This window comes from Lemur catta, chromosome 20 (genome assembly GCF_020740605.2).
Source record: "Lemur catta isolate mLemCat1 chromosome 20, mLemCat1.pri, whole genome shotgun sequence".
Lineage (NCBI taxonomy): Eukaryota > Metazoa > Chordata > Mammalia > Primates > Lemuridae > Lemur > Lemur catta.
In genome coordinates this window covers 33,073,613-33,100,312 of record NC_059147.1, presented here as the reverse complement: position 1 = coordinate 33,100,312, position 26,700 = coordinate 33,073,613, and the positions used below count along the sequence as shown (strand labels likewise).

Genomic DNA, 26,700 nt, shown 5'->3' with positions numbered 1-26,700 from the left:
CCTCTGGATATGAGTCCTTTCTCAGATACACATATTGCAAATATCTGCTCTCATTTGTGGTTTCCTGTTTAAACTTTTTAAAAAGCTTACTTTTTAAACTTGTAAAATATAAAAAATATACTTTTTATATTTTGATGAACAGAAGTTTTCAATTTTGATGAAATTGGATTTATCAGTTGTTTCCTTTTTGGTTAGTGCTTTGTGTGCCTACCTGTTGATTCTTAAAACTATGATCTCTAACTGCTTTCACGTTTTATTTGAGGCATTGCTTGGCATCCATGAAGGACAGAATAGTTGGTTTATTCCGTGATACCACCTTATTCAGGGGTTCTCAGCATTGCAACTTCCTCGGAGAGAGGCCCGCCCCATGCAGGGCTTTGGGAGAGAGGTGGGTTGACGGTTTTGGACGACTGGGTGAGGTTGCCACCTCCACTGGGAAGTAGATCCATTTGGATGAAAATTCTTTGAAGGGAGATTTTGCTTCATTTTCAGATATAAAAGTAGAAAGTAGTCAAGTTTCACTAGAAAAGTGTGTCTTTGAGCTACTAGAGTTTTCAGACACCATGGCTCTGTTTATAAAATAAACAGTGAAAAGAGGAAAGGAGAGAATGAATTTTAATGTGATCATCTGATGGGAGGGGGCAACCAGTGTTCTTTGTGTGTCACTGCTAAAAAAGAAAAAGGGACACTTAAAGCCACCGTCCTGTGAGAACAGTGGCAATCTCCAGACGGCAGCCCTCCCAGGTTCACCGTGAGAGCTTCTTTAAGGAGAAAAGGTTGCTATAGAAGACCCAAAAGTTCTTTAATCACAGAACTAAGATATATGAAATGGTTCCCTCTTGGCCACAGAAATACTATTTTCCCTTTTCAGTGGACTGTACCCTCACTCTGTAAATGGGGAAAAAGAAAACATGGGAAGAAACTTTGTAGAAACCCTAGAGATAATTTGTTTTCTTTCTTTTCTGTCCCTCTGCTTACTATTGTCTCTGTTCTTCTCCCCACCTGTTGGGTTCCCACTCAGCTACTTCTGGGTCCCAGTTTCCTCACCTCTAAAATAATAATGTCTGCATCATGGTGTCACCGAAGGGTCAGATTTGGAACACGAGGGCTCCAGACAGCACCTGCCACAGAGTGGTGTCTGAGCTGTGTGAACTGCTGGTGTTAGTGTCATTACTGTCACCCAGAAAGGGTGGACTCTTTCATTGTCATCTATTTGGGGGAACCTTTTCAAATCATACGCTACACTGATTGGGTTTGTTATGAGCAAAGTAATCCTTTACCTCGAAGTTTTGTGGCTAAGTATGAGGCTGACATTTAACTGGGCATTTTTCTGTTTGATCCTGGAACCACTTTTGGTCTGTAGAAATGAACCAAGGCCACCTGCTTGTGACTCTTTCCAGTGATCAGACTGTGTTTCCAAGAAACGCTGACTCCCAGCGGCAGGAAGCTGTTGAGAGGGAGCCGGTGTGTGGATGCCGTCCCCAGACAGGTCAGGCACGAGTGGGCGTCCCAGTTAGTAATAGAAGCAAATAAGAAAAATCCCATCTGTTTAGCTGCTCTTTGTGAAATGTAACATAAAATAAAGCAGTAATGAAAGTGAAAAATTTAGCCAAGACATTTGCCTGGGATGTTTTTTATCTGTGGTCTCTCTCAAGCATAAGTATTAATGACCTCAATTTATGGATACAGAAACTGAACTTGAGCAAGTTAAGTATGTGGCTTACTGACAGACTCACAGCCGTTTCAGGAGGGTGTGGTAGGAAGGTGCCAAAATGTATCGTGATTTACACACGTAAATTTAGAAGCCAGATCTTCTGGTGTGTGAAGTCTTCTAAGCTTCTAGAAGGCTCCAGGGTTAGATGTGCTCGGAGTGCAAGACTTGCTACTCTGCTGGGAGTTTCGGGGCCCTCCTTGGACTGGGTGGGTACAAAGGTCAGAGTTGACCTCTGTGTTTGGGCCCTGCAGCCCCCCCTTATCTGGGCCATGACGTCATGATATCCTCAGGGGAGACCCTCTTACCCAGCTTCCTTCCTGGTGGCTGGGCTGGGCTGGCCTTTCCCCTCCCGGACCCAGGGTTGAGTACTTTTCCCAGGACCTATTAATATTAATAACCACTGTTCGTACCCCTGAGCAGAGGGTGAGACAGGGATGGGCACACGACCCACGGCCACCATACAGAGCAGATCACCAGCTCAGCAGGCTGGAGCCACTGCAGGTGCCACTCACACCAGGAGTGCAGGTGGAGAAACAGAGGGATGAGCCTTGGTGACACTGTGGGAGCCTTTGGATTCTCCTGCTCTTGAAGCCGGAGTAGGCTTGGACATGAAACTGAAAGAGCCCAGGCTGGTGCAGGGTTTGGTGTGGATACTTGAGCAGAGGGTAGAAGGAAAATTATACAGAATTTCTTATCCATCCTATAATAATAACAAAGTTATTAAAATCAAATATAAAGTATTCAGATAATGTCACATTTTAGAGAAAATCCAGGCTATGTAAAACAACCATCCCAAGAGACCCAGAGATGACAGTGGAAAAGACACTCGCACAAGTTCCAACTCTTCCTCCTCCTGAGTGAGGACTAAGTCTCCTTGCCGAAGCCCAGTTTCCTGTAAAATGGGAATCAAGACACCACCTGGAAGGGTTGTTATGAAGACTGAATGAGATAATACATGGAAATTCTTGGCTCTGAAGAGCTGTACAAATATTCATGGTGGAATAGATGACTTGTGGTCCCACCAGCCTGATTAATACTGCTACTAACAATAATAATAATAACAACTGCCACCAATTATTGAATATTTCCCATATTGATTAGCTCATACTATATGACAAGCAGCCCAGAAACATAGCAGCTTAAAACAACACCGTTGTTTAAAGTCATAATCCCACTGCAATTTGGGCTGGGCTCAGCAAGGTGGCTCTCCTGGCAGGCTCAGTCAGGCGTGTGTGGTTGTCTTCTGGGTTGACATGGGGCGAGCTCATCTGGGTGGCGGAGACCTTGGCATGGATGGCCCACCTCTGTTTTGTGTGGTCTCTCATCCACCCGGCATGATAGCTGGGCTCTCCCACGTGTGGGTGCAGAGTTCTTGAGAGAGGAACCAAGACTTTCTGAGGGCTGGATTCAGAACTGTTGTACCACTCATGTCTGTTGGCCAAAGCAGTCACAGATGAGCCCAGGTGCAAAGGGTGGGGAAATAGAATTTACCTTTTCCTGGGAGGGGGTGCAACCTGTCATTTCTGAGGCTGTGAAAGCTTGGGGCCATCTTTCTCAGTCCACCACATTTATGTTGGTTCACACACTGTTCTAAGTCCTTAATGTGCATCATCAGCTCATTCAGTCCTTGCAGCAATATTAGGTGGTTATATTATTGATGTTATTGTTGTTAATTTTGTTGTTGCCATGGTGTATAGGGTATGTGGTTTGAGGATCTCAGGATATTTTTAGGTGAACAGGTGGAGTGGACCAAGATTTGAGCTTCTATCTTAATAGCTGGGACTTGTTTGCTTACAACCCATGGAATCCTGTGAATGACCAGGAGTGACACTAGTGGCCCCCACAGTGGCTAAGGGCTCACTCTGAGCATCCCCACAACAAAGTAACCAGTGTCAGGACTACTGTGGTCTACGCTTTCTGGAAGAGGAGAGAGAGGCACATAGAGGTTGAGTCCTATGTGAAGAGACACATCTGGAAAGACAGGAAGACAAGGCCACCTGTGTTGGACGTCTTCCACGTGCCCGTGGATCCAGCCTCCACCTTCCCCACTCTGTCCTGTGCCCGGGAAGGCTCACCTGTCGGGGCTGTACCAGTGGTACCCCCCTCTTCCCCTTCTGCTGGGTTTGGTGAGGGGCAGGTGTGGCAGAGGATCGGAGTGTGGGAGGAAGGAGAACAGGGAATGTGTTTCCCTGGCTTCCTTCCTGCCAAGCACCTGTACCTGAGGCACAGCTCTGTGAGGTGGCCCGCACACTGGCTGCCCTCTCCGGGTGCTGGTAGCAGCCTCCTCCCCCGACCTGTAGACCTGCAGGTGGCGTTAATGGCACCCCTGCTCTTACTACCTGGGGCTTCTCCACCATCCCTCACTGTTTCCCTTAAATTCTGCCTACACCTTTGGATACCCTTTTGTTGAACTTTCCTCAAATTACCTTCTTTTCATATCTACCTCGTGAGTCTTACTGGGATCCTGACTGAAATGCCACCTGGCTCAGTTGTCTCTATATTTACTATTTATTGAAAATATGAGAAGACTGGAATACTGATGACAAAAACGCTAGGTGATACCCAAACCTGAGCTCCTTGAAGGATGAAATCAAACATCTGAGATGAAAACAGGACAAAATGAGGCTGTCTCCATGCTGGCCAGAGGCAGGAGGGCCTATTTCTGTCTGGACGGACACCAAGCCTTGAAGACTGTTTCTGAGTTATTTCCAAAGAGCTTGGATTGCATTCTAATTAATTTGCCTTGAAATTAACATACTCCACTTTTTCTTGAGCCAGGTTCGAACTTTCCAACATATCCCATTGCAAGGAAATGCTTCCATAAATCAGGGCGAACGTGGCACTGGAGACTGAGGGAGATATTCATCTACGGGTGTTTTATATTCCGATCTTGTGCAAAACCTTAAAAATATATTTGCAAGAGGCATATTCCAGACCGGCAGCCAATAAATCCTCTGAGGATGTTCTGAGAGCAGTTGTTTCTCTATTTCCAAATGATGCATCACGACCGAGCACACCTGTTTGTACCAGACTGTGGGGAGAGGAAAGAGAAGTCAGACCAGACCTGGGCTCCAGCCCAAGCTCTGCCATTTACGGGCCGTGTGACCTATCATATGTTATTTAGCCTCCTTGGGCCTCAGTTTCCTCATGTGTAAGTTAAACCAAGGGTTCAGAGGGGCAGAGACAAAGAGAGAAAAACTCCCCGAAGTCCTTAGGCACCTGCTCTATACTCCAGCCTCCATGTTTCCCACTGGCTGGTCTCTGGCTGGGACCTCAGCATCTTTGAGGACCCCACACTCTCAGATCTGTGCTTGCTGCCACGGTAGACTTGGAGCAGCCAAAGGTCTGTCCACAGAACTGGATCTTCTTGGGGAAGCGGTCAGGGAGTCTGATTTGCAGAATGACTGAGAGGGTGTCTTGGGGAAGAATGCATTCAAACCTGGGTTTACTCTATGGAAAATAGTATGGAGATTCCCAAAGAACTAAAAGTAGACCTACCATTGGACCCAGCATTCCCACTACTGGGTATTTACTGAAAGGAAAAAAAAGTCATTTTATAACCCCCCCCCCAAACAAATAAACAAACAAACAACAAAAAACCCTTGCACTCGAATGTTTATTGCAGCACAATTCACGATCACAAAGATGTGGAATCAACCCAAGTACCCATCGATTCATGAGTGGACTAATAAAATGTGGTGTATGTATACCATGGAGTTCTAGTCAGCCATAAAAACAATGAATTAATTCCTTTTGTAACAATCTGGATGGAACTGGAGACCATTCTCTTTAGGGAGGTCTCACAAGAATGGAAAAACAAATACCACATGTACTCACTATTAAGTTGGAACTAACTGAACAGCACTCTTGTGCACAGGTGGAAGTAAAACTCAATGGAAATCAATCAGCTGGGAAGGGGAAGGGGGGGAAGGGTGAAATCACACCTAACAGGTACAATGTGCACTATCTGGGTGATGGGCACACTTGTAACTTTGACTCATGCAGTACAAAAGCAATCTATGTAACCAAAACATGAGTACTCCCATAATATTCTGAGATTAAAAAGTAATATTTTATTTATTCTTAAAAAAACACAAAAAACAAACACGTTTAAATTCTGACTCTTTTATTAGCTAAGTGTCAGGTGGGGAAGCGACCTCACTTCTCTGATGTCCCCTTCCCTGGATTGTGGAGTGGGAATGGTGACAGCTCTCTTAGAAAACTGCCAAGAGAGTTTAATGAGGTGCAGTGCACACAAAGCCCTCAGCCATAGCCCAGCACAAAGCAAGTCCTCAAAGCAGGGCAGCAAAAGCCAAGCAAAAAGAGGAAAGTATGTGTTCATGCCCTCAGCGAATATTTACTGAGCTCCTGGCTGATGTTTTACATACTGTGTTAAGCAGGCAGTTGAGTGATGAATGAGGTTGACATAGTCTCTGCCTTCAGGAGAAGATAGGTGTTATATCAATGGTGCCAATAGCTAAAGTGTTACAATTTTTAATGAAGCTGAGAAAGAAACAGATAAGAAGAAAGAGAACCAAGGAACGGCTGCTAATGCATGGAGGAGTGACCCAGAGAGGACGTGGCATTTCCTTGCATTGGAAGACTTAATATGATAGTGATATTCCTCAAATGGGTCTCCAGACTAAATGTAATTACTCTCAAAATCCCAGTTGGCTGTTTTGCAGAAATTGATAAGGTTATTTTAAAATTAGTATGGAAATGCAAGTCACCCAGAGTAGCCAGAACAATCTTGAAAAAGAAAATCAAAGTTGGAAGATTCACACTTGCTGATTTCAAAATTTACTGCAAAGCTACAGGTATCAGGACTGAGTGGTGGAGGTGTATGGGAGGATGTATAGATCAGTGGAACAGACTGAATGCATTTAATCAATTCCACTGAGTGAAATACACTTATGGGCAATTGATTTTTGACAAGGAGGAAAGAATGGTCTTTTCAGGAAATGGTGCCAAGCCAGCTAGATGCCTACAAGCCAAACGACAAAGCTGGGCCCCTCCCTTACACCACACACAAAAGTTAACTCAAATGGGTTAAAGACCTAAATACCAGAGCTAAAACCATAAAAATTCTAAACAAAAACATAGTCAAAAAATCTTTGCATCCTTGAATTAGGTAACAGTTTTTAAAACACAACACAAAAAGCATAAACATATCCTCCCAAAATTGATAAATTTTTCTTAATCAAATTTTTTTTTTAAGTTGTGCTTCAAAGGTCACGATTAAGTAAGTTGAAAGAGAATCCATAGAATGGGAGACAATATTTCTGATACATGTATATGATAAGGGTCTAGTATACAGAATACATAAAGATATCTTTGGCAAATATATAAGCATAAGTATATGTTTATATAAATATATGACAGTATAAAGAAAAACAACCCAATTAAAATATGGGCAAAGGACTTGAGCAGACATTTCCAAGTCTGATACACAAATGGCTGAAAAGCATATGAAAAGACACTCAGCATCATTAATCATTAGGAAAATGCAACTCAAAACAAGAAGATATCATTTTGTATCCACTGGGATGACTATAAGGAAAAAGCCAGACAAAAACAAGTGTTGGCGAAGATGCTGAGAAGATGAAAGCCTCCTCCGTAAAAAGGCTGCACCATCCCTCGATAAACACAGAGCACCCTGGTGACCCAGCACTTGTGCTCCTCGGTGTAAACCCAGGACAATTGAAAACATATGTCCACACACAAACTTGGATGCAAATGTTCCCAGAAGCACTATGTGTAATATGTAAACAGTGGTAATAACCCAAAGCCCATCAGTTGGTCCATGGATAAGCAAAATATGGTATATCCCTGGTTCCCTTTGAACGTTCTTCAGCAATAATAATGAGTGGAGTACTAACACATGCTACAACATGGATGAAGCTTGAAAACATTATGCTCTGTGGAAGAAGCCAAACACTAGGACCACACATCATGTGATCCTACTTACATGAAATGTCCCAATCCCTAGAGACAGAGCAGATCAGTGGTTGCCAGGGGCAGGGGGTGGGTGGGTGCGTGGGACGGGAGTTGACCGCCAACGGGCATGGAGTTTCTTTTTGGGGTGATACAAATGTTCTAGAATTAGAGTAGTGGTGAGCTTTGCACAACTGTGACTATAATAAATTGTATACTTTAAATTGTATAATGAATTGTATACTTTAAAAGGGTGAATTTTATGGTATGTGAATTATATCTAAAAAAGGGATAAAAAATTTGAGTAGACCCCTTACCGAAAAGGAGATGGATGACAAATAACCACATGAAAATATGTGGAACATCACTAGTCATTAGGGAAGTGCAAATTAAAAGTATAATGAGATACTACCATATGCTAATTAGAATGGTTACAATCAAAAAATAAACTGAGAACATCAAATGCTGACAAGGACATGGGGCCCCTAGGACTCTCCTACATTGTTGGTGGGAATATTCAGTGGTGCAGCTATTTTAGAAAGTATTAATAGTTAGTTTCTTAGAAAGTTAATCATACTTTTACCATGTGACCCAGCAACCCACTCCCAGGAGAGAATTCAAACATGTGCATAAGAATGTCCACAGCCCATGTTCATAATCACCAAAAAGTGGAAACAACCAAATGTTCTTCAGCAGGTAAGTGGGTAAACAAATGGCTACATTTGTATGTATGACGGAATGCGATTTGCCAATAAAAAGGAACAAATTATTGATGCACACGGCAACATGGATGCGTTTCAAACCTGCTGGCTTGTTTGGAAGAAATCGGCCTCTGAAGATCACATCCCACATTGTTCCGTCTACGTGGTATTCTGGGAAAGGCAACAGTCTCAATACGGAGAACGTATTACTGGTGGCCAGCATGGGGCATGACTCCAAGGCTTTAGGGTGAAGAAGGATTTTTGTGTGGGGAAACCACTCTGCATTCTGACTGTGATGTTGCTTATGCGAGTCTACGTACGGGTTAAGGCCAAGCTCGAAAACAAACAAACAAATCAACAACAAGCAAAAAGAGGCATCCGATTGTATGTTATTTTTAAAAATAAATTTTAAAACGAAAAAGGACAAAACAGGAAGCATAAAATACACTGCCAATTTGTTTGTAAGTAATATTTTGGAGAAAATATTTTGGTGGATTTGGAAAACAAATAACATGTGTGCCTTGCATTTCAGCCTCGGTTTGCGTTTCAAGTAGCCGCGCTGGGAGGGATTAGGTCATGCCTGGCAGCCCATGATAAGGACTTTGAATTCTCTGCTAAGTGCCCTGGGAAGCATGATTGTAAACATTCTGAGAATGCCACAGAGGGAGGGAATCATTCTTTATTAGAAGGGGAAACACAACTGGTACATGGGAAGTGACTTCCAGGGGCCACTTGTGAAGGGCACCCAGACCCTGCTTGGAATCTGACTTACGGAAACAGGAAAAAGGTTTTAATGCCTTGTGGATTTGTTAATTTGTGTTATGCTCAAAAACAAAAGAGAAACAGAAGGAAAAGAAAAAAAAAAAAGCCCATTTGCCAGTACACTGGCTTCATTATTTTCATTTGAGTAGAATCCCAAGGCCAAAGGTGGTTCTTAAATGATGTGGGGTTGCCAAACCCTGTTCCCTTCCATTAGTGCAAATAAAATGAAAAATTGGCTTGCTCACATTCTACTTTGTCAGCAAAGGTCTTGTTTGTAAGGTTTTCCCGTTTTCGTACCTAAATTTTGATTCCTTTTCAAATTAGTCATCATCCGAGTTGTTGGAATATTGGCGCTGGTTGTAACTGCCGCGTTTGCCAACGTGCCCTCTCAGCCCACTTTCCTTTTGTCTTTGTTTTCTAACCAAGAGAAAAACAGTGCTGCCAGTTCTCCAGAGTTCACAAAGTCTCTTTCAAATGCGTTTTTTTTCCTCCTCAAGATTTGTTGAATGAATGAATGAGTCACCCTGAGATTTCAGTCCAATAGAGTTTTGTTTGTTTGTTTTATGAGGAATGAGATGGAATGTCATGACTTGAGGGACCCCAGGGACATGTGGATGGCCTTCTGCAAAATTGAAGGCAACTCTGAGTGAACGTTTCTGGGCCGAGAGTCCGTAGCTTTCAGAAGAATTTAAAAGGCCCCAGGACCCCTTGAAAAGTTAATAACCCCTGGTGAGTTCCCAGCGCGCCTTTCGCAGAGGGCTGATGTTGGCTGGGGGCCATTTTCTAGGTGTTGCCCCACTTCTCCTGAGGGGGTGTGGGGCTGGCTGTCTGGGGGACAGTGACAGCGACATCGAGACAGAGTCTCGCTCTGTTGCCCAGGCTAGAGTGCCGTGGCGTCAGCCTAGCTCACAGCAACCTCAAACTCCTGGGCTCAAGTGATCCTCCTGCCTCAGACTCTGGGGTAGCTGGGACTACAGGTGTGAGCCACCATGCCCTGTTAATTTTTTCTACTTTTAATAGTGACTGGGGTCTCACACTTGCTCAGGCTGATCTCGAACTCCTGAGCTCAAGCGATGCTCCCGCCTCGGACTCCCAGAGTGCTGGGATTATAGCCCAGCCAGAGAAGTGTGGCTTTTGAAGATGTATCTGTATTTGAAGCACAGTATTTCACTTTGGGGAAATTGCTTAATCTTTCTGAGCCTCCATTTCCTTATCTGTGAATGGGTATGAAAATGTACCTCCCCACGGGAGAGCAGGGGCAAGGGGAGGTGTTCAGTGATACAATGTATACGTGAACATATGGATACAGTGTACAGTTTATGTATGTAAACTACTTCCTAGATAGCAGGATAGCTGGGGGTGCGGTGATATACAATGTATATCTGAAAGATGTATACAATGTGTACATACGGAAACTACTTCCTAGATCCTAAGATAGCTGGGGGTTTCAGTGATACAATGTATATTTGAACACATTCATGTAACTCTAAGTATATACAACGTATAACTAAAGTGCAACAGTTCCTTTCTGGTGCAAGTGTCTCCCCCATGGTTATGAGAGCTTTCATAGCATTTGCCATTGGCTGAGAGCTTACTGTGTATTGGTTATTCTCCCAAAATTTTAACGCACGTCATCCCATTTAATCTTTGCAAGAAACCTTTGTAGTTGCTCCTGTGACATCCAAAGGCTCAGAGAGGAGAGGTAACTTGTTTAAGGTCACGCAAGCTAGTAACTGGCAGGGCGGAGCTTGAGCTCAAGTTTATCTGACTTGAAAGCTCTTGGCACCCGCTCCCAGGGTGGAATTGTGTTCTCTGTATGCCATGTTTGCGCCCCAGAGGAAGAGGGGGTGGTGCTAGCTGCATCTGTAGATCTGCCTTCAAACACCCCCTGCCTCAACTATGCTCCATGTAAAGTGTCCAAGAGACCAGATATTTGGGGGAGGCGGGCCAGGCTGGCAGAGGCCGTGTAGTCTGTTCTGCCTGTTAGCATGAAGGTGACACTAGGCTGGAGCCCAGGGAACACGTGAAGCTCTGGAACAGGCTGCTGGGGAACATCTGGAGCTACCACCAGGGCCCGAGGCTCTCCTTGGCCGGGTTTTGCCAGGGCGTTTGATGCATTAGAAACATTCTCTAAGCTTCCCCAGAGGAAACCACCACCCCCACAGAGCCTCGTGTGCAGGGAAGTGGGGTGCACTAATAAGAACCGAGTCCCAAACACATAAGGACTGCACTGCCAGGCTCCCCTCTTCCTTCTGGGCCACCTGTGGCCCTGAGCGGGTCTCAGCCCTGCCTGTCCCTGCCTGTGTGTGTGTGTGAGCCCCCTGGGTTAGGGACATTGGGCTAGGAGTCTTGGCTCCACCACCAATGAGCATAGACACTTTGAGGACAGCGTCTGCCACCGTGTAGTTAGAAGGAGCAGCAGCAGCTGTCCCCATTCCAGGCTGAGGGCGCAATGGTATTTACGGACACTAAGCCAGTGAAGATGGCCGGGGTCTGGGTTAGACTGAGAAGGAGTCAAGCAGGGTTGATAACAACTGAAATCCAGTCCAGTTTTTATCCCAACCGAAGCCAGCAATGGCTCCCGAAGTTTGGTGGCTTTGCCTGCACTTACGTTATGTAGTAAGACGTGGACTGGATGATTTATTCCTCAGGATTGCTCCATTTAAAAGAAAAAGGGAGTTTGAGGTTGATAGAACTTAAGACAAAATGCAGGAAGTTTGGCATAAACCCCTCATTACAAAATCACTTTGGGAGGGCCAGTGGAATAGCCCCTGTCCCATCACTGTGTGGACTGGGCCTCACCGTTCACTGAGGGGAGTGGGTGTGAGGGGTGTCACAGGGCAGAGTCCCCCCGTACCCCACTGGCGCTACAAACTGCTCACGCACAGGGGTTGGTTATGAAGGCAAGAGGGAGGAAGTGTTTGTGGGGTGCTCATGGACCGCTCACAACTCTCAGCCATGACAACTTCTCCTTTTTAGCAGAGAGAAGCCTCAGCTCAGAGTCACAGAAGGCAACTATAGCCAACTCTTTTTTATAGTATTAACTTTTATGCTTGTCTTCTTTTTAGGAAAAATGATAGTAGCGGTTCAGTTATAGTAGGGGTATGGCAGCTTTTCTGTATGTTTGTCTGACATTTTTCAAAATACAATCCTTTTTAAAAGACAAAGAAAATACCTGGTACTTAAGCATCGGTGTGATGTCTCGGTGTGGCGTGGCCACAGCACTCCTCAGTCTGAGGTTTGGGGAACGCAGAATTAATAATCTCCTCGGGGTCTCCAGCCTTCAAGCTCGAGGGCACTGTCCCCCCAGCAGTGAACCACTTCCACGTGTCCCACCTAAGAAAGCACGTCTAACATTTAGCTGGGAAACAAAACAAACCCTGAGATTCAGCAAGTGTTGCACAGGGGCTGTAAACAGGCCGGCGGGAAGGTTCCTCTCATAAACAGAGTGCGTGAAATCACTTTCCGACGTCCCCTCGACCGCGTGCTCTTGCGACTGAACAATCGCTGTCCCAGTTCCTCCTCTTTCTTTTCTCCCCCCCTCTGGTGAGCTTTACTAGTGAGTTCTGTTTGCTTCTTGCCTCTTGCAGCAGGGTGTTTCCAAGTGCCCATTGTTCCTGCTGACTGCCTGATTGTTACTTCTCAGGTGGAGTGAGCAGCCCCCTGAGATGTCTGTTTAGTTTCCAAGGGGGTCCTGGCGAAAGGCAGAGAGTGCCAGCCACAGCCTGCGAACGCATGTGGCCAGGCAGCCCCAGAGCAATGTAAAACCTGTGCCCTGGGCCTTGAAGCGAAGCCCGCACACAAGACCCTCTGCCATGAACACGGATGCACAATGGGCCTTTCTGCAGCCGTGTCTGGCAGTGAGACCACCAGCCCCACGGGTGTTGTAACACAGGACCTGCCACCGTGTTGTACGCAGGCTCCTGGGGCCGGCGGCTTGCATGGGGATGCCTGAGGAGGAGGCCCAGGGCACCAAATGAAAGGGTGTCTGCGCCAGAGGCCAGAGGGCATTTGCGTTGGTGTGAAGGGGAAGAGTGGTTCAGTCTCCCGGAAGTGGACGCGATACCCTCATCCAGCGTCCCAGCCCGGGACCTGGCCGGCTCCAGGGCTCTCGGCTGAATCCCATCCTTTGGAACTTGGACTAGGGATGGAATTCTCCTTGGAGTTGGCACAGAATACTTCCTGGGCCAGGGGGAGGGATTGACGAGATCTCTGTGCAGCCCAGAAACGGGCATTTGGATGGTTTAAGTGAAAGGAATTGAACACTGGCATTGAATTTCTCTTGGAGACCATGAGACCTAAAACTTTAAAGGGGACAGACTGCACGAACACCACAGTGCATTTGACTGTAAAGAAAATATTCTGAAATGTCCTTTGGAATGTTCTAGGAAAACCTAAATTGGGGCAGGTCAGAAGCAACTCTGGACAGTCCTCAGCCGCCTGGACTTTCCAGCTGCCACTCACCCCGAGCGTACCCTGGCCACGTTCCTCTCTGGTGTGACACAGGAAGAAATTACCCCAGTGGCTGGCTGGGGTAGGAGTCTCCTCCTCCAACAGCTAGCTGTGAAAGCACAATTTCACGGAGTCTTCACACGTCTACAACCAAGCAGGGGAACTGTGATGAAAGTGTGTTCTCGCCTCCTGCTCCACGGCTCTCCTGGGAAGATAAGATGATGTTTCTGCAGAGCAGCCAAGCCCAGGGAAGGGATTCACTGTACGTCTGAGGCCAAGTTGGAGCCAGACCTATACTGTGGCTGGGAATGCTTGCTTGGTTAGCCTGCCTGTCGGTGAAGAATTTGCTGGAGAGTGAATCTATGCTCCTTAAGCTCATGGGTCACAGTATATAATTATTTCCACACTATTTCAAATCTTTTCTGCTCTCAAAACTTGACTTCCCCATTGCTTCATGTGCAGGAGTTGAATTTGTCTCCTACTTCACAGAAGAAGTAGAGGCCATGTTACAAGAAGTTCCTCAGCGTGTGTTCCCAGAGATGTCCTGGTATGAATAGATGGCATTATTGGTCCACAAATATTCATGCTATGCTCCGCTGTCCCTCCGATGGGACACACTTCCCTGTCCAGTAACTCTGGACCTGATCATGCGACCTGCTTTGGCAAAGGAATATCACAGAATTGACACAGCACAGTTCCAAGAGGACACTTCAAGAGTCATTGTAAGTTCTTGCTCCAACTTTTTCCTCCTGCCGTCTGCTGGGAGAGGAACATGCCCAAATATTTGGGGCTCCTTCAGTGTGGATCGAACTTGGGGAGCAGATCCGGAGTGGAGCCCAGCTGAGCTGAGCCGCAGACCTAGACCTGAGAAATCAGTGTCATCTGGATAAGCCACTGCGATTTTGTACTTGGTTATATGATTATCCTGGCAAAACTTGCCAATAAAGATGAAAATCTACACCTGCCCATACTCACACCAGCGCCCTTCCCACTGCGGTGGAGAATCATCCGTCCTCACGTCTGAGCCTCTCCGGCCTCCTGACTTTGCTTTTCACCTCCCCCCACCTTCGCAGGAACCTTAGTGGTCAAGTGTTTCCTTTTTTCTTATATTCTCTTAACTAGATGCTTTCATCGTTTTGAACATGATAAGCTCCTCTGGCTTCCACTTAGGATGTAGAAAACTGGAAAGAGTCACTCACACTCTAGCAGCAAGTAAAACTCAAATAACTTATCAGAATCATAAATTTAAAAAATTATTGAGGTTTTGCATATATTTTTATATATAAATAAAATATATGTATTTATATATCTAATTTACCATCTTTGCCATTTTAAGTGTACGGTTTAGTGGCAATAAATCCACTTATACTCAATTTTGCCTTGAACTTCCCCTCCTCCTCTCCCCGCCTGGCCTCTGGTAACCCCCACTCTACGCTCTGTCTCCCCGAGATCCACTTCTTTAGCTCCCGCGTGTGAGTGAGAACACGTGGTGTTTGTCTTTCTGTGCCTGGCTTGTTTCACTTAACATAACGGCCTCCAGTTCCATCCCTGTTGCTGCAAATGACAGGATTTCATTCTTTTTTTACGGCTGAATAACATTCTGTTGTGCATATACCACATTTTCGTCATCTACTTCCACTGTTCTAATCCAACAGCGCTTGCCCGAGTCACCCATGACCTTGACATCACTACGTCCTGTAGACATTTCAGACCTGACCTCAGCCTGCTGAACACCTGGGCCCTCGGTCGCCACCTGTCCTCCCCAGGACGCCCCCCTCTTGGCTTCCGCAGACGCCTCTGCCGTTGTCTTTGCATACGCACCTCCTCTCCTTGGCCTGAAGTGTTTGTGTTCCTCAAAATCCTATCTAAGGCTGCTCTACTTCCTGCTCAACATGACACGCTCCCTACGCAAACGCACTCACGCCCACAGCTCTGAGTGTTATCTTTGCCCAGGAGACTGTGACTTCATCCACCCGTCCTGGAACTGTCCTCAGAGCTTCAGTCCCTGTCCTGACCCGTCTACCGCAATCCCCTGAGGGCATCTCAAAGGCAACTCAAATCTCAACATATCAAAAAGAAAAAAGTCACCCCGTTTCTTCCCTTAACCTGGTGTTCTTTTCCTGTTCTCTCAGAGAATGCCAGTGCCCCGCCACTGCTCCAGCTCATTCATGCTGAACAAGGTTTGTTGAGCACCTACTTTGTGTGAGATGCTGGACATGAGGATCACCAGGTGGACAGGGTTCCTGTCATCGTGGAGTCTGTGCTCTAGTGAGGACACAGTCATTAAGCAGGCAAAACAAAAACAAAAAACCAAAAACAACCCCCCCAAAACAAAACAAACATTTAGCAGACCAAAAAAAAAAAAAAAAAAAAAAAAAACCAACAAAAAAACCCCCCAAAAACAAAAACACACACACAAAAAAACACCCAAAACAAAACAAAAAGCCACCACACAATTTCAGGGAAGGGTAAATGCCATGCATGAAACTAACCTGGGTGTGGCGAGGCTGATGATGCTCGTGTCCTTCCTCCCTGGCTGCAGGAAGCCACGAGCTTACCTGGGCCGACCACGGCTATGTTCCGGGTGGACGTGGGCCGTGGGCTTGACTGTGATAAAGTCCCGGATGTTTGACGTGGTGGGTCAGAGCCACACGTTCTCTGCCCCATCTGCCTTCCCGGCTGCGTCTCTACCCCAGTGTGCCAACTGTCTTTGCTTTGTCGTCCCTGCTTTCTGTGGGGTCCTGACTCGGCCACGTTCTCTCCCTCCTGCCGCCTGAGCTCATGTGGCCTGTCTACTCCTCGGGTGTCTCAGGGTTTGAGTGGTTAACAACCCCTTCCATCTGCCCCTCGACACAGCCGGCTCCTCCCTGCTCCCTCTCCCTGCAGGGCATCGTTCCATGCCTTCCCGGACGGGGTCACCTCCAGCTGTCTAGGCCTCATAACACTCTATTCTCCTGACCCCCTAACACGTATCACAGTTGTCACTCTACTTGCACGTGGTGACCTGATGGACATCTATTTCTGCCACTGGACAGGGCTCCAGCAGGGCGGGAGCTGAGTCTGTTCTTGCTGACCGTGTGCAGCATGTGGTGTGTGCACCATACTCACAAAAAGCCCAAAAGCCAAATGTGCTTGGGGGGCCTTGAGTGGGCACTTCTGCGGCAGGGCGCTCAGAACCGTCGAGCTGTTGTGAAGCACCAAGACAGGGCTGCAGGAAGAGGCATTTGCCAAGTTTAACTGCCCATGGAATATTTTATGTAAAGTAAGGCATAACATCTTCTGGAACATGCATACCTCGGGGAGGGAAGATTTGGTTTGGGAAATACTGACTTACAGCACAGTTTATTATTTTTCCTCCACGTATGCATACTCACATTTTTTCACACTCACTCCGCTGTGTGTAGATGTGTGTGTGTGTGTGCATGTGTGTGGGCATTTCCCCCCAAATGACAGTGACAGAGGCCGTGTTCAAGTTACGGACAGATAGGGCAGGTGTGGTAGAGTCCCGTAGGCCATGCCCATCTCCAGCGGGGCTCCGGGCCAGGCCGTGTGGGTGTGAATACAGACACGTCATCTTGTCAGCTCTGTGGCCGTGGGCAGGTGATTCATCTCTGTGACTCAGTGGGCTCCTCTGTGAAATAACGGGGTCATTGTGAGACTCGAGTGAGTTACCGAAGGCTGACATGGAGCCCGCCCAGCGCCCTGGGCTCTGCGTGTGTTCTGGCTCTGATGTGGACCCGATTCTGGGGACCCCCTGCCCTCCCAGGCCCCCGGGCTCCCCTTCCCAGGCGGGGCAGTGTGTGAAGTCAGGGATTGAGTCTCAGATTCGGAGGCAGATGAAAGGGCTCGTCAGAGGAGGCCCCGGGAGGATCAGCACAACCACTTCAAATCCTCTGTGGAATGAGGTGTGGGGAGAACAAACAAAGGCTCGGGACGAGATGCCACGCCCAGGAGTCTGCTTGGCCACCAGGCTCTTCCGTACACGGTGGGGAAGTGGCTGGAGCCCACGCTGAGCAGAGGGGGAGATAGATGCTTCCTTCTGGCTCAGCCGTGGCAAAGCTGTGAGTCTGGGGGTGGCCGAGTTGGGCAAAACGTCAAGGCTCAATAACAAGGACGCTGGGCCACGAGGGGGGGACGGCTGCTCACAAATCGCTCGTGGTTGTGTGAGTTGCCACAAGTGTGCCAGACAGTAAAATCCAGCCACTGTTTTGGAAATTGAAACACTTAAACACTCAAGTATAAAACTCAACCTTGCAATCCGACTCGGAGGACTCCAATTTACACGAAATTGGAGCAAAAAGCACCAGGGTGTCATGTTAGTAACACCGCAGAAGGGTATTTGCTGTGCTATGAATAGAGACAAAAACCGGAGCTGACTAGCGCCTTCGAGTGAGGGGAATCAGGGGACGGAGCCGGCACATCCGCAACACTGAGCAGCACGTTGGTCAACACAAGTGCGAGTGTGTGAGCCACAGAGGGGCTGGGATGGTCACAGAAAGTGGGGAGCAGCTCACGGCACATGAGCCCACGCGGGCCACGCCAGTGAGGCTGGGGGTGGGAGAGTGAAGAAACCGACAAACAGAAACGCTGGAGGTTGGAAAGGCAAAGAAATATTTGTCCCAGTAAAGAGAGGAGAGAATAATCCACGCAACGGCGTGGAAAAGTGGCTTGAGCGCTGATCACAGTCATTTGGTTGGTACTTGTAGAGCGGGAAAAGGTTTCTTGGACAGAAGAAAACTGAATTCTGTCACTGTGTGGCGCCTTTATTCCTCTGGGGATCCACCCGGGTGCGCCCTCCCACCTGAGGGTCAGAATGTGTCCCCTGGGCCTCCTTTGACAATACAAGTAAACAGCTGCCACCAGACCTGGTCATGTCAGAGGCAATGTCCAAGCTCAACCCGTGACTGAAGTTTTCCATTTTGCTCCCTGGCAATCTGGATTTGAGTTGCTTTGGGTCACATCATCTCTTCCTGGGCTTCAGGTTTTCCATTAGTAAATTCCCTTTCAATGCTGTTTAATTTTTTTTGTGTGTGTGTCTTGCTTTTTTTTGTTTGTTATTGTGGTTATTTTTAGTCCTGTGGCTCTAAGTGGGACCTTGATGTGTGACAGACAGGGACCTAAACTGAGCGAGGACAGTCACTTTGTGCCATCTGCCAGAGCTGGCTGGTTTCCACCCTCACAATGTGAGCAGCGCAAACAAAGCGAAACAACAAAGAGGCCGGACCCTGCGTGTTGGGCGGGACGTGCGGTTGGAATGGGTTTGTGTTCCGTGCACCCATCTGGAATGCCGGGTTACTTTTGTGCACAGATACACTAATCACATCACATTTTACCAGTGAAAAGAAAAGGAACAGAGAAAAAGAGGTGCACGGAGCACCCTGGATGTCCCTCGTGAGGGCAGGGGGAGCAGAGCCGGGCGTGCGGGGCAGCCAGGCACAACTCACAACTGGCTTGAGCTCTGCACTGCCCCAAAGGCCTCGGGGCATCTGGGCAAACCTGCAGGAGGCAGGAGCGGGGTCTCTCCTGATTGGCTGGGCGTGGCCCCCAGCAAGGTTCAGAGATTGCTGGGGACTCTCCTAATGGGTAGTGTGGGCTTTAGTGGTCACAAGTGTGTGGACAGTGAGTGTAGGTCAGGAGAAAAAGGTATTTATTTTCCTCTTTTTTTACATTTCTTTATCTTCTCCAAATTTCCTCTAGTTATTATCAAAGTGGTTAAAACGTGAAACATTGTGAATTGAAGAGCTGTCAGTAATGCTATTATCTGGAGTTAGATGTTTCGATGCACTTCTTTCCAGCATTTGTCTAAGCATTCGGTAATTTTACAAAATTTTGCACACGTTATATACAGTAAGCAATTTCTTCTACACATTTTCCCGCTGATAGGACAAACTGATTTTATTAATACAGTGAAGGCTGCACTCTGTGATCCCAGAAGCACCATGTGAGGTGATTTTATAGGTTAAGGATAGCATTTTATTTGTTATGCATGGGTTTACTTAGCCAATCCCCACTTTCTTGGACTTTTAGACTGTCATTCCTGCCAAAGTAACTTTTTTTTGCTTTTATTATAAATAATGATATAATGGACATGTACAATGCTCTATTTTATATTGGATAATATTTAGTAATAATATTTATAAATATTATTTGTAATATATTTATGATATAGTGTTAACAACTATTTATTATTATTTCTATACATTAATTCCCAGAAGAATTACTAAGACAAAATGTCTACATATTCAAAATATAAAATTTATATTATAAAATCAATACATGAACATTGTAGAAAACTTAGAAAACATGCAGTGTAAATACTATTAAAATAAAATTGACTTGCTCCAATCAAATAGTTACTACTATTGTCTTGGTTATAGTTATTTAGTCTTCTGTTTCTACACATGTTACAAAATCAGGAGTTCATTCCATGTACTCTTTTTTCACTTAATAGTACATGAATATTTGCTAATTTTTAAGTAGTCTTCGAATTACTTAATTTTTTAATGGTTGCATAATATTCTTCATGTAGATTTATCATAATTTCATCACATAACTGCTACATTTAAGTTGCTTCCTGTTTTTATTTTATTATTTTAAAAATTGCTCAGTCAAGACTGTAATTCTTGCATTATTTCCACAGGATACCTTAGGAAAGGAATCAAAGTGTGTGGTCACTTGTAAAACTTGTGAAATGTGTGGTTAAATTGCCTACCAGAAAGGCTGTGTGAATTTATAACACCTTTGCTGTCACAAAATAACTTTTTAAAACCCTCTTCTTGTTAATTTAAGGCAAAAAGTAACAATCCAATATTAGGTTTCATTTGTCCTTCTTTGATTCCTAGTTAGGATAATATTTAAAAAATGTTTATTGAGCGTTTGTATTTTTCTTCCTTCATGTCCTATTGCACATTTTTCTTTTGGATCTGTACCCTCTATTTGCATATTAAGGAGAATGCTTCCTTTGCTAAGTTCCAGATATTTTTGCACTTATTTATTTGTATATTCATCTTATTTTCTAACTTTTTGCCAGGTAGATGTCTTAAATTGTATGTAGAAGTTTTAAGGATGTATGAACTATCGAACTTTTTGTTTCCTTGTTTTATACTTTGAAAAACCTTTCCTACTTTAAGACAAGAAATATATATTTTAAAGTGTGGTTCCAGGGTTTACATATAATTTTAAATATTTTAATATTTTGATGAAATGATTGGAATAAATGTTGTGAAGCAAAACCACAACACTATGAAGAAGGCTTCAATGGTCTAAGCACCATTTATTGAGTAATGCCTCTCTCCCCACGGTGGAAATGCTGTTTTTCTTTTCTATACCAAATCCTCCGATGGCCTCGTGTCTGTTTCTGGCACTTCTGTTTCTCCCTCTGCCTCTTCTTGTGCTGGTACCACACCGTGTTAGCTATTGCAACTTTGTAATATTTATTCTTTTTTTTCCATCAACTTAACTAGTTTCTTATTTGTCTTATTTGTGAAATACATTTTTTTTTAACAGGTTGAAAATGGGACAAGTTGCTTCTTGATCTAATGAAGCTCCCCAGCCTGGAAGAGCATCAGAGGAGCCCTGGGACCATTCGCCAGGGAAATCGACACTGTCTGGGAGCGGCTCTTCTCTGCCCGACATGCATCGTACGAGAACCCGGTAAGGTAGGTGTTGTGGTTCCTGTCTGCAGATGGAAATGCTGAGGCTCTGCAAACTCAAGCCACATGCCCCAAAGCAACTGGAAGGACTCAGGTACTAAGACCAGGTGTTTCTAGCCCCAAAGTCTATGGTTTTAACCCCATTTTGTTTTGCACAATTCCGTTTGGTTGCATTTGAAGTTGTGCATTCTCCTGCCGCGGTGCCCCGTGTAGGGGCTGTATCCCCTGTGGCAGCATGTTCCGGCTCTCGGGAGATAGCTCAGAGGCGAGCGCATGCTCGGGGTTGGTCTGTCTTGTCACACTGTGCGCCGATGCCCAGATAACGGGACACCCGCACGGGAGGGTCTGTCCAGCTGAGACTATTTTCCATTAACGTCTCTACTGACTCCAGCATTTCCCCTTGGGCTTCCCTTCTGCTTCCTGTTTCCCAGAACAGTTTTAGTGAAGAAACAGCATGAAACTTGCTTTTCTTAGCTCTTGGGTTTTCATGAGCAGCCTCAGCGAGAGGCAGCCCTCTTGTGTCACTCTGTTTAGGACGAGATCATGGCGGTGGGGTGCCTGGACCTGGGGCCCAGGCATGGGTCCCAATCCCATCCCGGCCACTTACTGGCCACACAGCCATTGGCAAATCACCTCGCAACCCTCGGCTTGGCTTTCTGACCTGAACAATGTGGGGGGGGGGGAGCGTGGCGAGGGTTACAGGTGTGAGCGTGTGGAAGGTACGTGGGGCGGCATAAGCCTCACCTCTGACAGTTGTTACTTGTCTATGGTCGGTACTAGCTGGGCTGTATTTTTACATGCCAACCACCAGTTAAAAAATGCCACATGAGCATCTGTGGCTCAGTGTAGACAGTGGGTATGAGGAAGGACGGTAACGGGAGGGTTCCCACGTGCCTGGACACTCCCTGCCCCCGCCTGGTGCCTCCCCTGGGCCCCCATCTCCAGGAGATGGACAACAGCCTCACGGAATACTAACGGCGCTCGTGTTTTGAGTTTGGAGGGCATCTTTTATGCTAGATGCCATCTCTTGCCTCCAGTCCTCGCGCCCGTGAAGCAGGTATGATTTTAACTGTGAGGGTCTGAGCCGGGTTCTGAGGGTTAGAACAAGGCCGGAGTTGTCTGAGCTAGGCAGGGCTTCTGCTCACCGGGCCTGAGATTTCAAAGCCCAGTGCTGGGAGCTCTCCTTGTCCCCTCCCTCATTGGCCTTCTATGAGACGGGAGCTGGAGGACACAGATCCCTCTGCATGGGGGGCAGCTGCCGCCGCCTGGCTTCCCCATGTGCAGTGGAGTCACGGTCACACAGGGTTTACACCACACAGCACTGGAGCCGGCGTCTCCCTTTGTGCAGAGCCAGAGGAGGGAGCTTGTCCCGCTGCCACCTGCCGCTGCCACACTGGCTGCTATGGAGACTGTGGTCTCCTTGGCGAGGGGGCAGGGCTGATACCAGCGTGCAGCGTGGTCCCTGACATAACCCCAGTGGCCACGCCGGCTGGGCCCAAGATGGAGTGATGGAGCCAGGGAGGACGTGGTGGCTGTGGCTGGTTTACAGCACCTTTGTTTTCCTCTGTCTCCCTCTGTGTCTCTGTCTCTGTCTCTATATCTCTTTGTCTCTATGTCTCTCTCTGTGTGTCTGTTTGTCTCTATGTCTCTCTCTGTCTCCCTATCTCTCTCCCCTGTCTCTCGCTGTCTCTGTCTCTAACCAGGGACAGGGCCCATCTCTGCAAGAGCTGGCAGTGGGCTGCATGGAGGCAGGAGGCTCCGCAGGTAAACCACACCCGGAGGCAGCTTCCTCCTCCCCGCAAGCCTGTGGCTGGTTTGCAGACCTCGGCCCCACTCGGTGGCCTTGGCGGACGGGGTAGAGTTGTCCCTAATCCCAGCTGACAGGCCTGCCTTTGGCCGTGAGTTGGACGGAGGCCCCGGCGATGGGAAAGCTGGTTTGGGTTTATTCGGAGAGATCTTGTCGCCGCGCTCAGCGGATTGGCACGTGAGTGCGGCAAATGAAAATAAATGAGGACACTGTTGAAATAACTTGCCTTTCACTGCCGCCGCTGCAGCGGACTCATCAAACACCCTCTGTCTTTGCTGAGCTCAGTCTCGGAAAATGTCCTCTGAGCCTGACCCCGTCGTGCAGAGCGGCCTCAGCGGGGCCCGTGAAATGGCTCCGCACTGGTGGGATTTTTTTTTTTTGTTTTGAACTTTTCTACTTTGCGAAAATCTTTTCTCAGGAAATACCAAACTGGAAGGGAACAGGCAAAGAAAAAACTTCTACCGCTCCAGCAATGAATTTCTTTTATTAGGAGACTTGACTTTTCAGAGCAGTTGTAGGTTTGCAGAAAAATTGAGCAGAACAATAATATTGTTCCCATACTGTTAACGACAGTCCATAGTTTACACAGCATTCGCTCCTGATGTTGGACATTCTGCGGGTCTGGACAAATGTGTAAGGAGACGTGTCCACCACTGCAGAATCACACAGAATGATTTCACCGCACTAAACATCCCAAATCCCGTGTAGCGATGAAATTTTAAAGCAACTTTTTAAAAAATGGGGCTGTCCCAAGTTTCAGAGCTGCATAAATAACTTAGGAATGGGATAGCCTGGTGAGTGTGCGAGTGAGACATACTTATTCACTCTACGTCCGGAATGTGACTGCCTTAGAGACACAGCAACTGGGAGGCAGAACCCGGCTCGGGGCGATTAACACGGGCACCGACATGGAATCACAGCAGTGCAAACGCCGTGTGCTCGTTCCTCAAGAGAGGGGCCATGGGGCTGCGGGAGCCTGGACGGTCGCAGGGTGGCACCTTCCTCATGGCTGGCCTCGGGAAGCCGTGGTTGTGGGGTGCGGGCCCCGTGGACCCTGTCGCTGCTTTGCGGCATCAGGGACTGTGTGGTGGTGCCCACGCCGAGGCTGGCATGTCCCCGGTCGGGAATCGGAGGCAGCCCCGTTCTCTCTGGACGCTTTCGCTGGCACATCTGGTGCCGAAGTCGTCCTCCCTCCCCTGTGCAGCGTCGCTGTGCAAACACACTGAGAGCAGCCTTTGCCCCGGGGACCCAGAGATAATAAATTGTTCTCCTGCTTTCTGGGGGCTCAAGTGAAGTAAGTGGGTGGCCTGGCAAAGTCCCCTGGACAAAGCGTGTCCACACCGTGGTGGCCCGCTGAACACAACCACTCGCTGCCCTGGGAGCTAAGCGGCCGCAGCTTGCACTGGCCACTGTCCTAGGACAGACGCTCACAGAGTCTGGGTGGTTCCAACGTTTAGGGTCCCCGAAGGTATCTGTGCATAAAAGAAACCCTGTCATGTCTGCGTGCGCTTGATTTATTTGCTGTAATTCATTATCCTTCTCTCTCTGAAGGCGGGAGCGCGGTGACATTGCCGCCGGCTGACACATTCCCTTTCCTGCCCACGGGCGGTCGGGGCAGATTCCTTTCAATCTCTGAACTCCCGTTGCTCCGAAGACGTCCCCTCGCTGTTTTCCCTTCTTACGTCCCTTGGCTTTCACGTTAAAGAAGCTGAAAATGCACTGATTTATAACGAGCCCTAAGAACGAGCGAACAACCGCTCATCCCCGGTTTCTCCCGATGGCCGTGGCGCGGTGCTGGCCACTCAGCCGAGATCTGACATCGGGGACACACCTGGGGTCCTTTGGGAAACTGCTCCTGGCCGCCAATATAATTCTAAATATACTCCATGTGGGTTAACTTACTGCCCTGCCCTGCATTTATTCTTCCAGCTGAAATTTCCCTGACTTTTTTCCCCTTTCATTTTATTAGGTTAATAAAACTTGGTTTTCGAGCGTTTGGTGCCCCAGGAGGGCGATCGGCCCCATGGCCAACGCATCGAGCGCCTGACGTGTGGCCTCGGAGGTCTTGGCCCGTCCGTTCCAGAAGCTCCCGGCGTCTCGTAAAGGTGAGGCCTGTGGGCCGAGCTGTGTATTTTGTCTGCTGGTTTCCCAGCGTCTCTTGCCAGCTCGACTGTCACTTTGCGGGATTTATTTCAGGCCGACAGCACCGCCGGGCAGCTCTCTGCAGCCCTGCCTCCCGCGCCGGTCTCCTCTCCCCCACATGCTCGCTGCCGTGAAATAAAAAGTCTGCAATAAAATGAGGCAGAAATGTGTCGATGCTGCATTTTAGAACATTCCAGCAAAAGGGCTGCGGGAAATGCCTTCGTTTACGTTCAGGAGGGAAGCTCCGTGAGAGTAAGCGGTAAAATAGCTGGGAGAAGGGCCTTCGGGAGGAAGAAATAGTCTGGTATTTAAAATAAACAAATTAAAAACAAAGTGTGTTTTGTGTGTGTGCACGCGTTTATTCCATCCCTGATTTGTTTTTTGGTGTTTCAGAGAAAGGTCAGTGAAAGAGAAAAGTGGATGTCCCTTGCCTTCTGGGCCCAGGAACGGGGCTCTGTGTCCTTCTAGAACATTCTTCCTTCCTGTCCCCCTGCAGGCTCTTGAGCTCTCTCTCCCCCACAGCTGTCAGCTTCTTGCTGGCTCCAGGCTTGGGGCCGTGTCAGCCACAACATGGTTGAAAACTAGAATCTGAGCGGCCAAGAGCCCAGGGAATATTTATCAGTTCTGTGGCCGAGGAGAGGGGGCAGCTGGGGGGGTTTCCAGGGCGGGGGCGGTTGCCGGGTTATGGGGTCCCCGGGCCAGAGGCCGCCCGAGCGTCCACACAACAGCCGGGCCTTGTCAGCATTTGTAATTAGTGTCCTGGTTCGTCTCCTCTGGTTTGAGCCTCCAGAAGCTACCTCGCCTCTCATTGACCGCGTTCTACCGGGCCTTGCGCCGTGGCTAATAAATTACCCCACTCGGCCGGCTGCGCCAGAGGACTTTTTCTTCCCTTCTTTCCTGCCACCCGCTTTGAGCACGCAAGGTTGTGCTCGCTCTGCATGCAGCGAAAGGAGAAACGCGAAGCTGTCTTGCGCGATTCTCCTCCGAAATAGTCATCAGTGCCCTCTGTGTGTTGGTAGCCCCCCGGCCCCGATGCCGGGCCAAAGGCCTGTCCCAAAAACTGGCTGGGATTTGGGGAAGTGCTTTGGGTCCCTGGAACATGGACAGGTGAGGTGGCATCTCCCAGGCCGTGGGGCAGCAGTGGGTGGGCACAGTGGCCCCTCTTCTGCAGGGTCTTTGCACTGGTGGGTGAGGAGGATTCTAGGGAGGTCTCGAGGTCATGGGGATCGTCCTGGGCCTGGGGGGACCTTCTCCTTCCCCTTCAAACAAAAAGGCCCGTGTGGGGTTGGTGGCTGGTGGCACAGCTGACTTGGGGCTCAGAAGCTCTGGCAGCAGAGTTGGTTTCCTGACCCGTGGGGCGGTGGCCCGGCCAGCGTCACCTTCCTCCCACCTGGGGAAGACACACAGGCATGTCGGTGGCAGCAGACGTGCTCCCAGCTTTGCACAGCCCGTGGGTTGCAGCAAGGCCCAAGGATGTCACGGAGTCTGCACACGGGTGGCCCTGAGTGGCTGTTTCCGTCCGGGCTTAGAGGGAGC

At 47.8% G+C, this 26,700-nt stretch overlaps 1 long non-coding RNA gene across 1 annotated transcript; it reads left to right on the top strand.

Moving 5' to 3' along the window:
• Window positions 1–22,174: 22,174 nt before the first annotated feature.
• On the top strand, window positions 22,175–25,433 carry LOC123625110. Its single transcript, XR_006730355.1, has 3 exons — window positions 22,175–22,272; window positions 24,992–25,127; window positions 25,219–25,433. It is a non-coding gene; the product is annotated as an uncharacterized LOC123625110 (long non-coding RNA).
• Window positions 25,434–26,700: the final 1,267 nt, after the last annotated feature.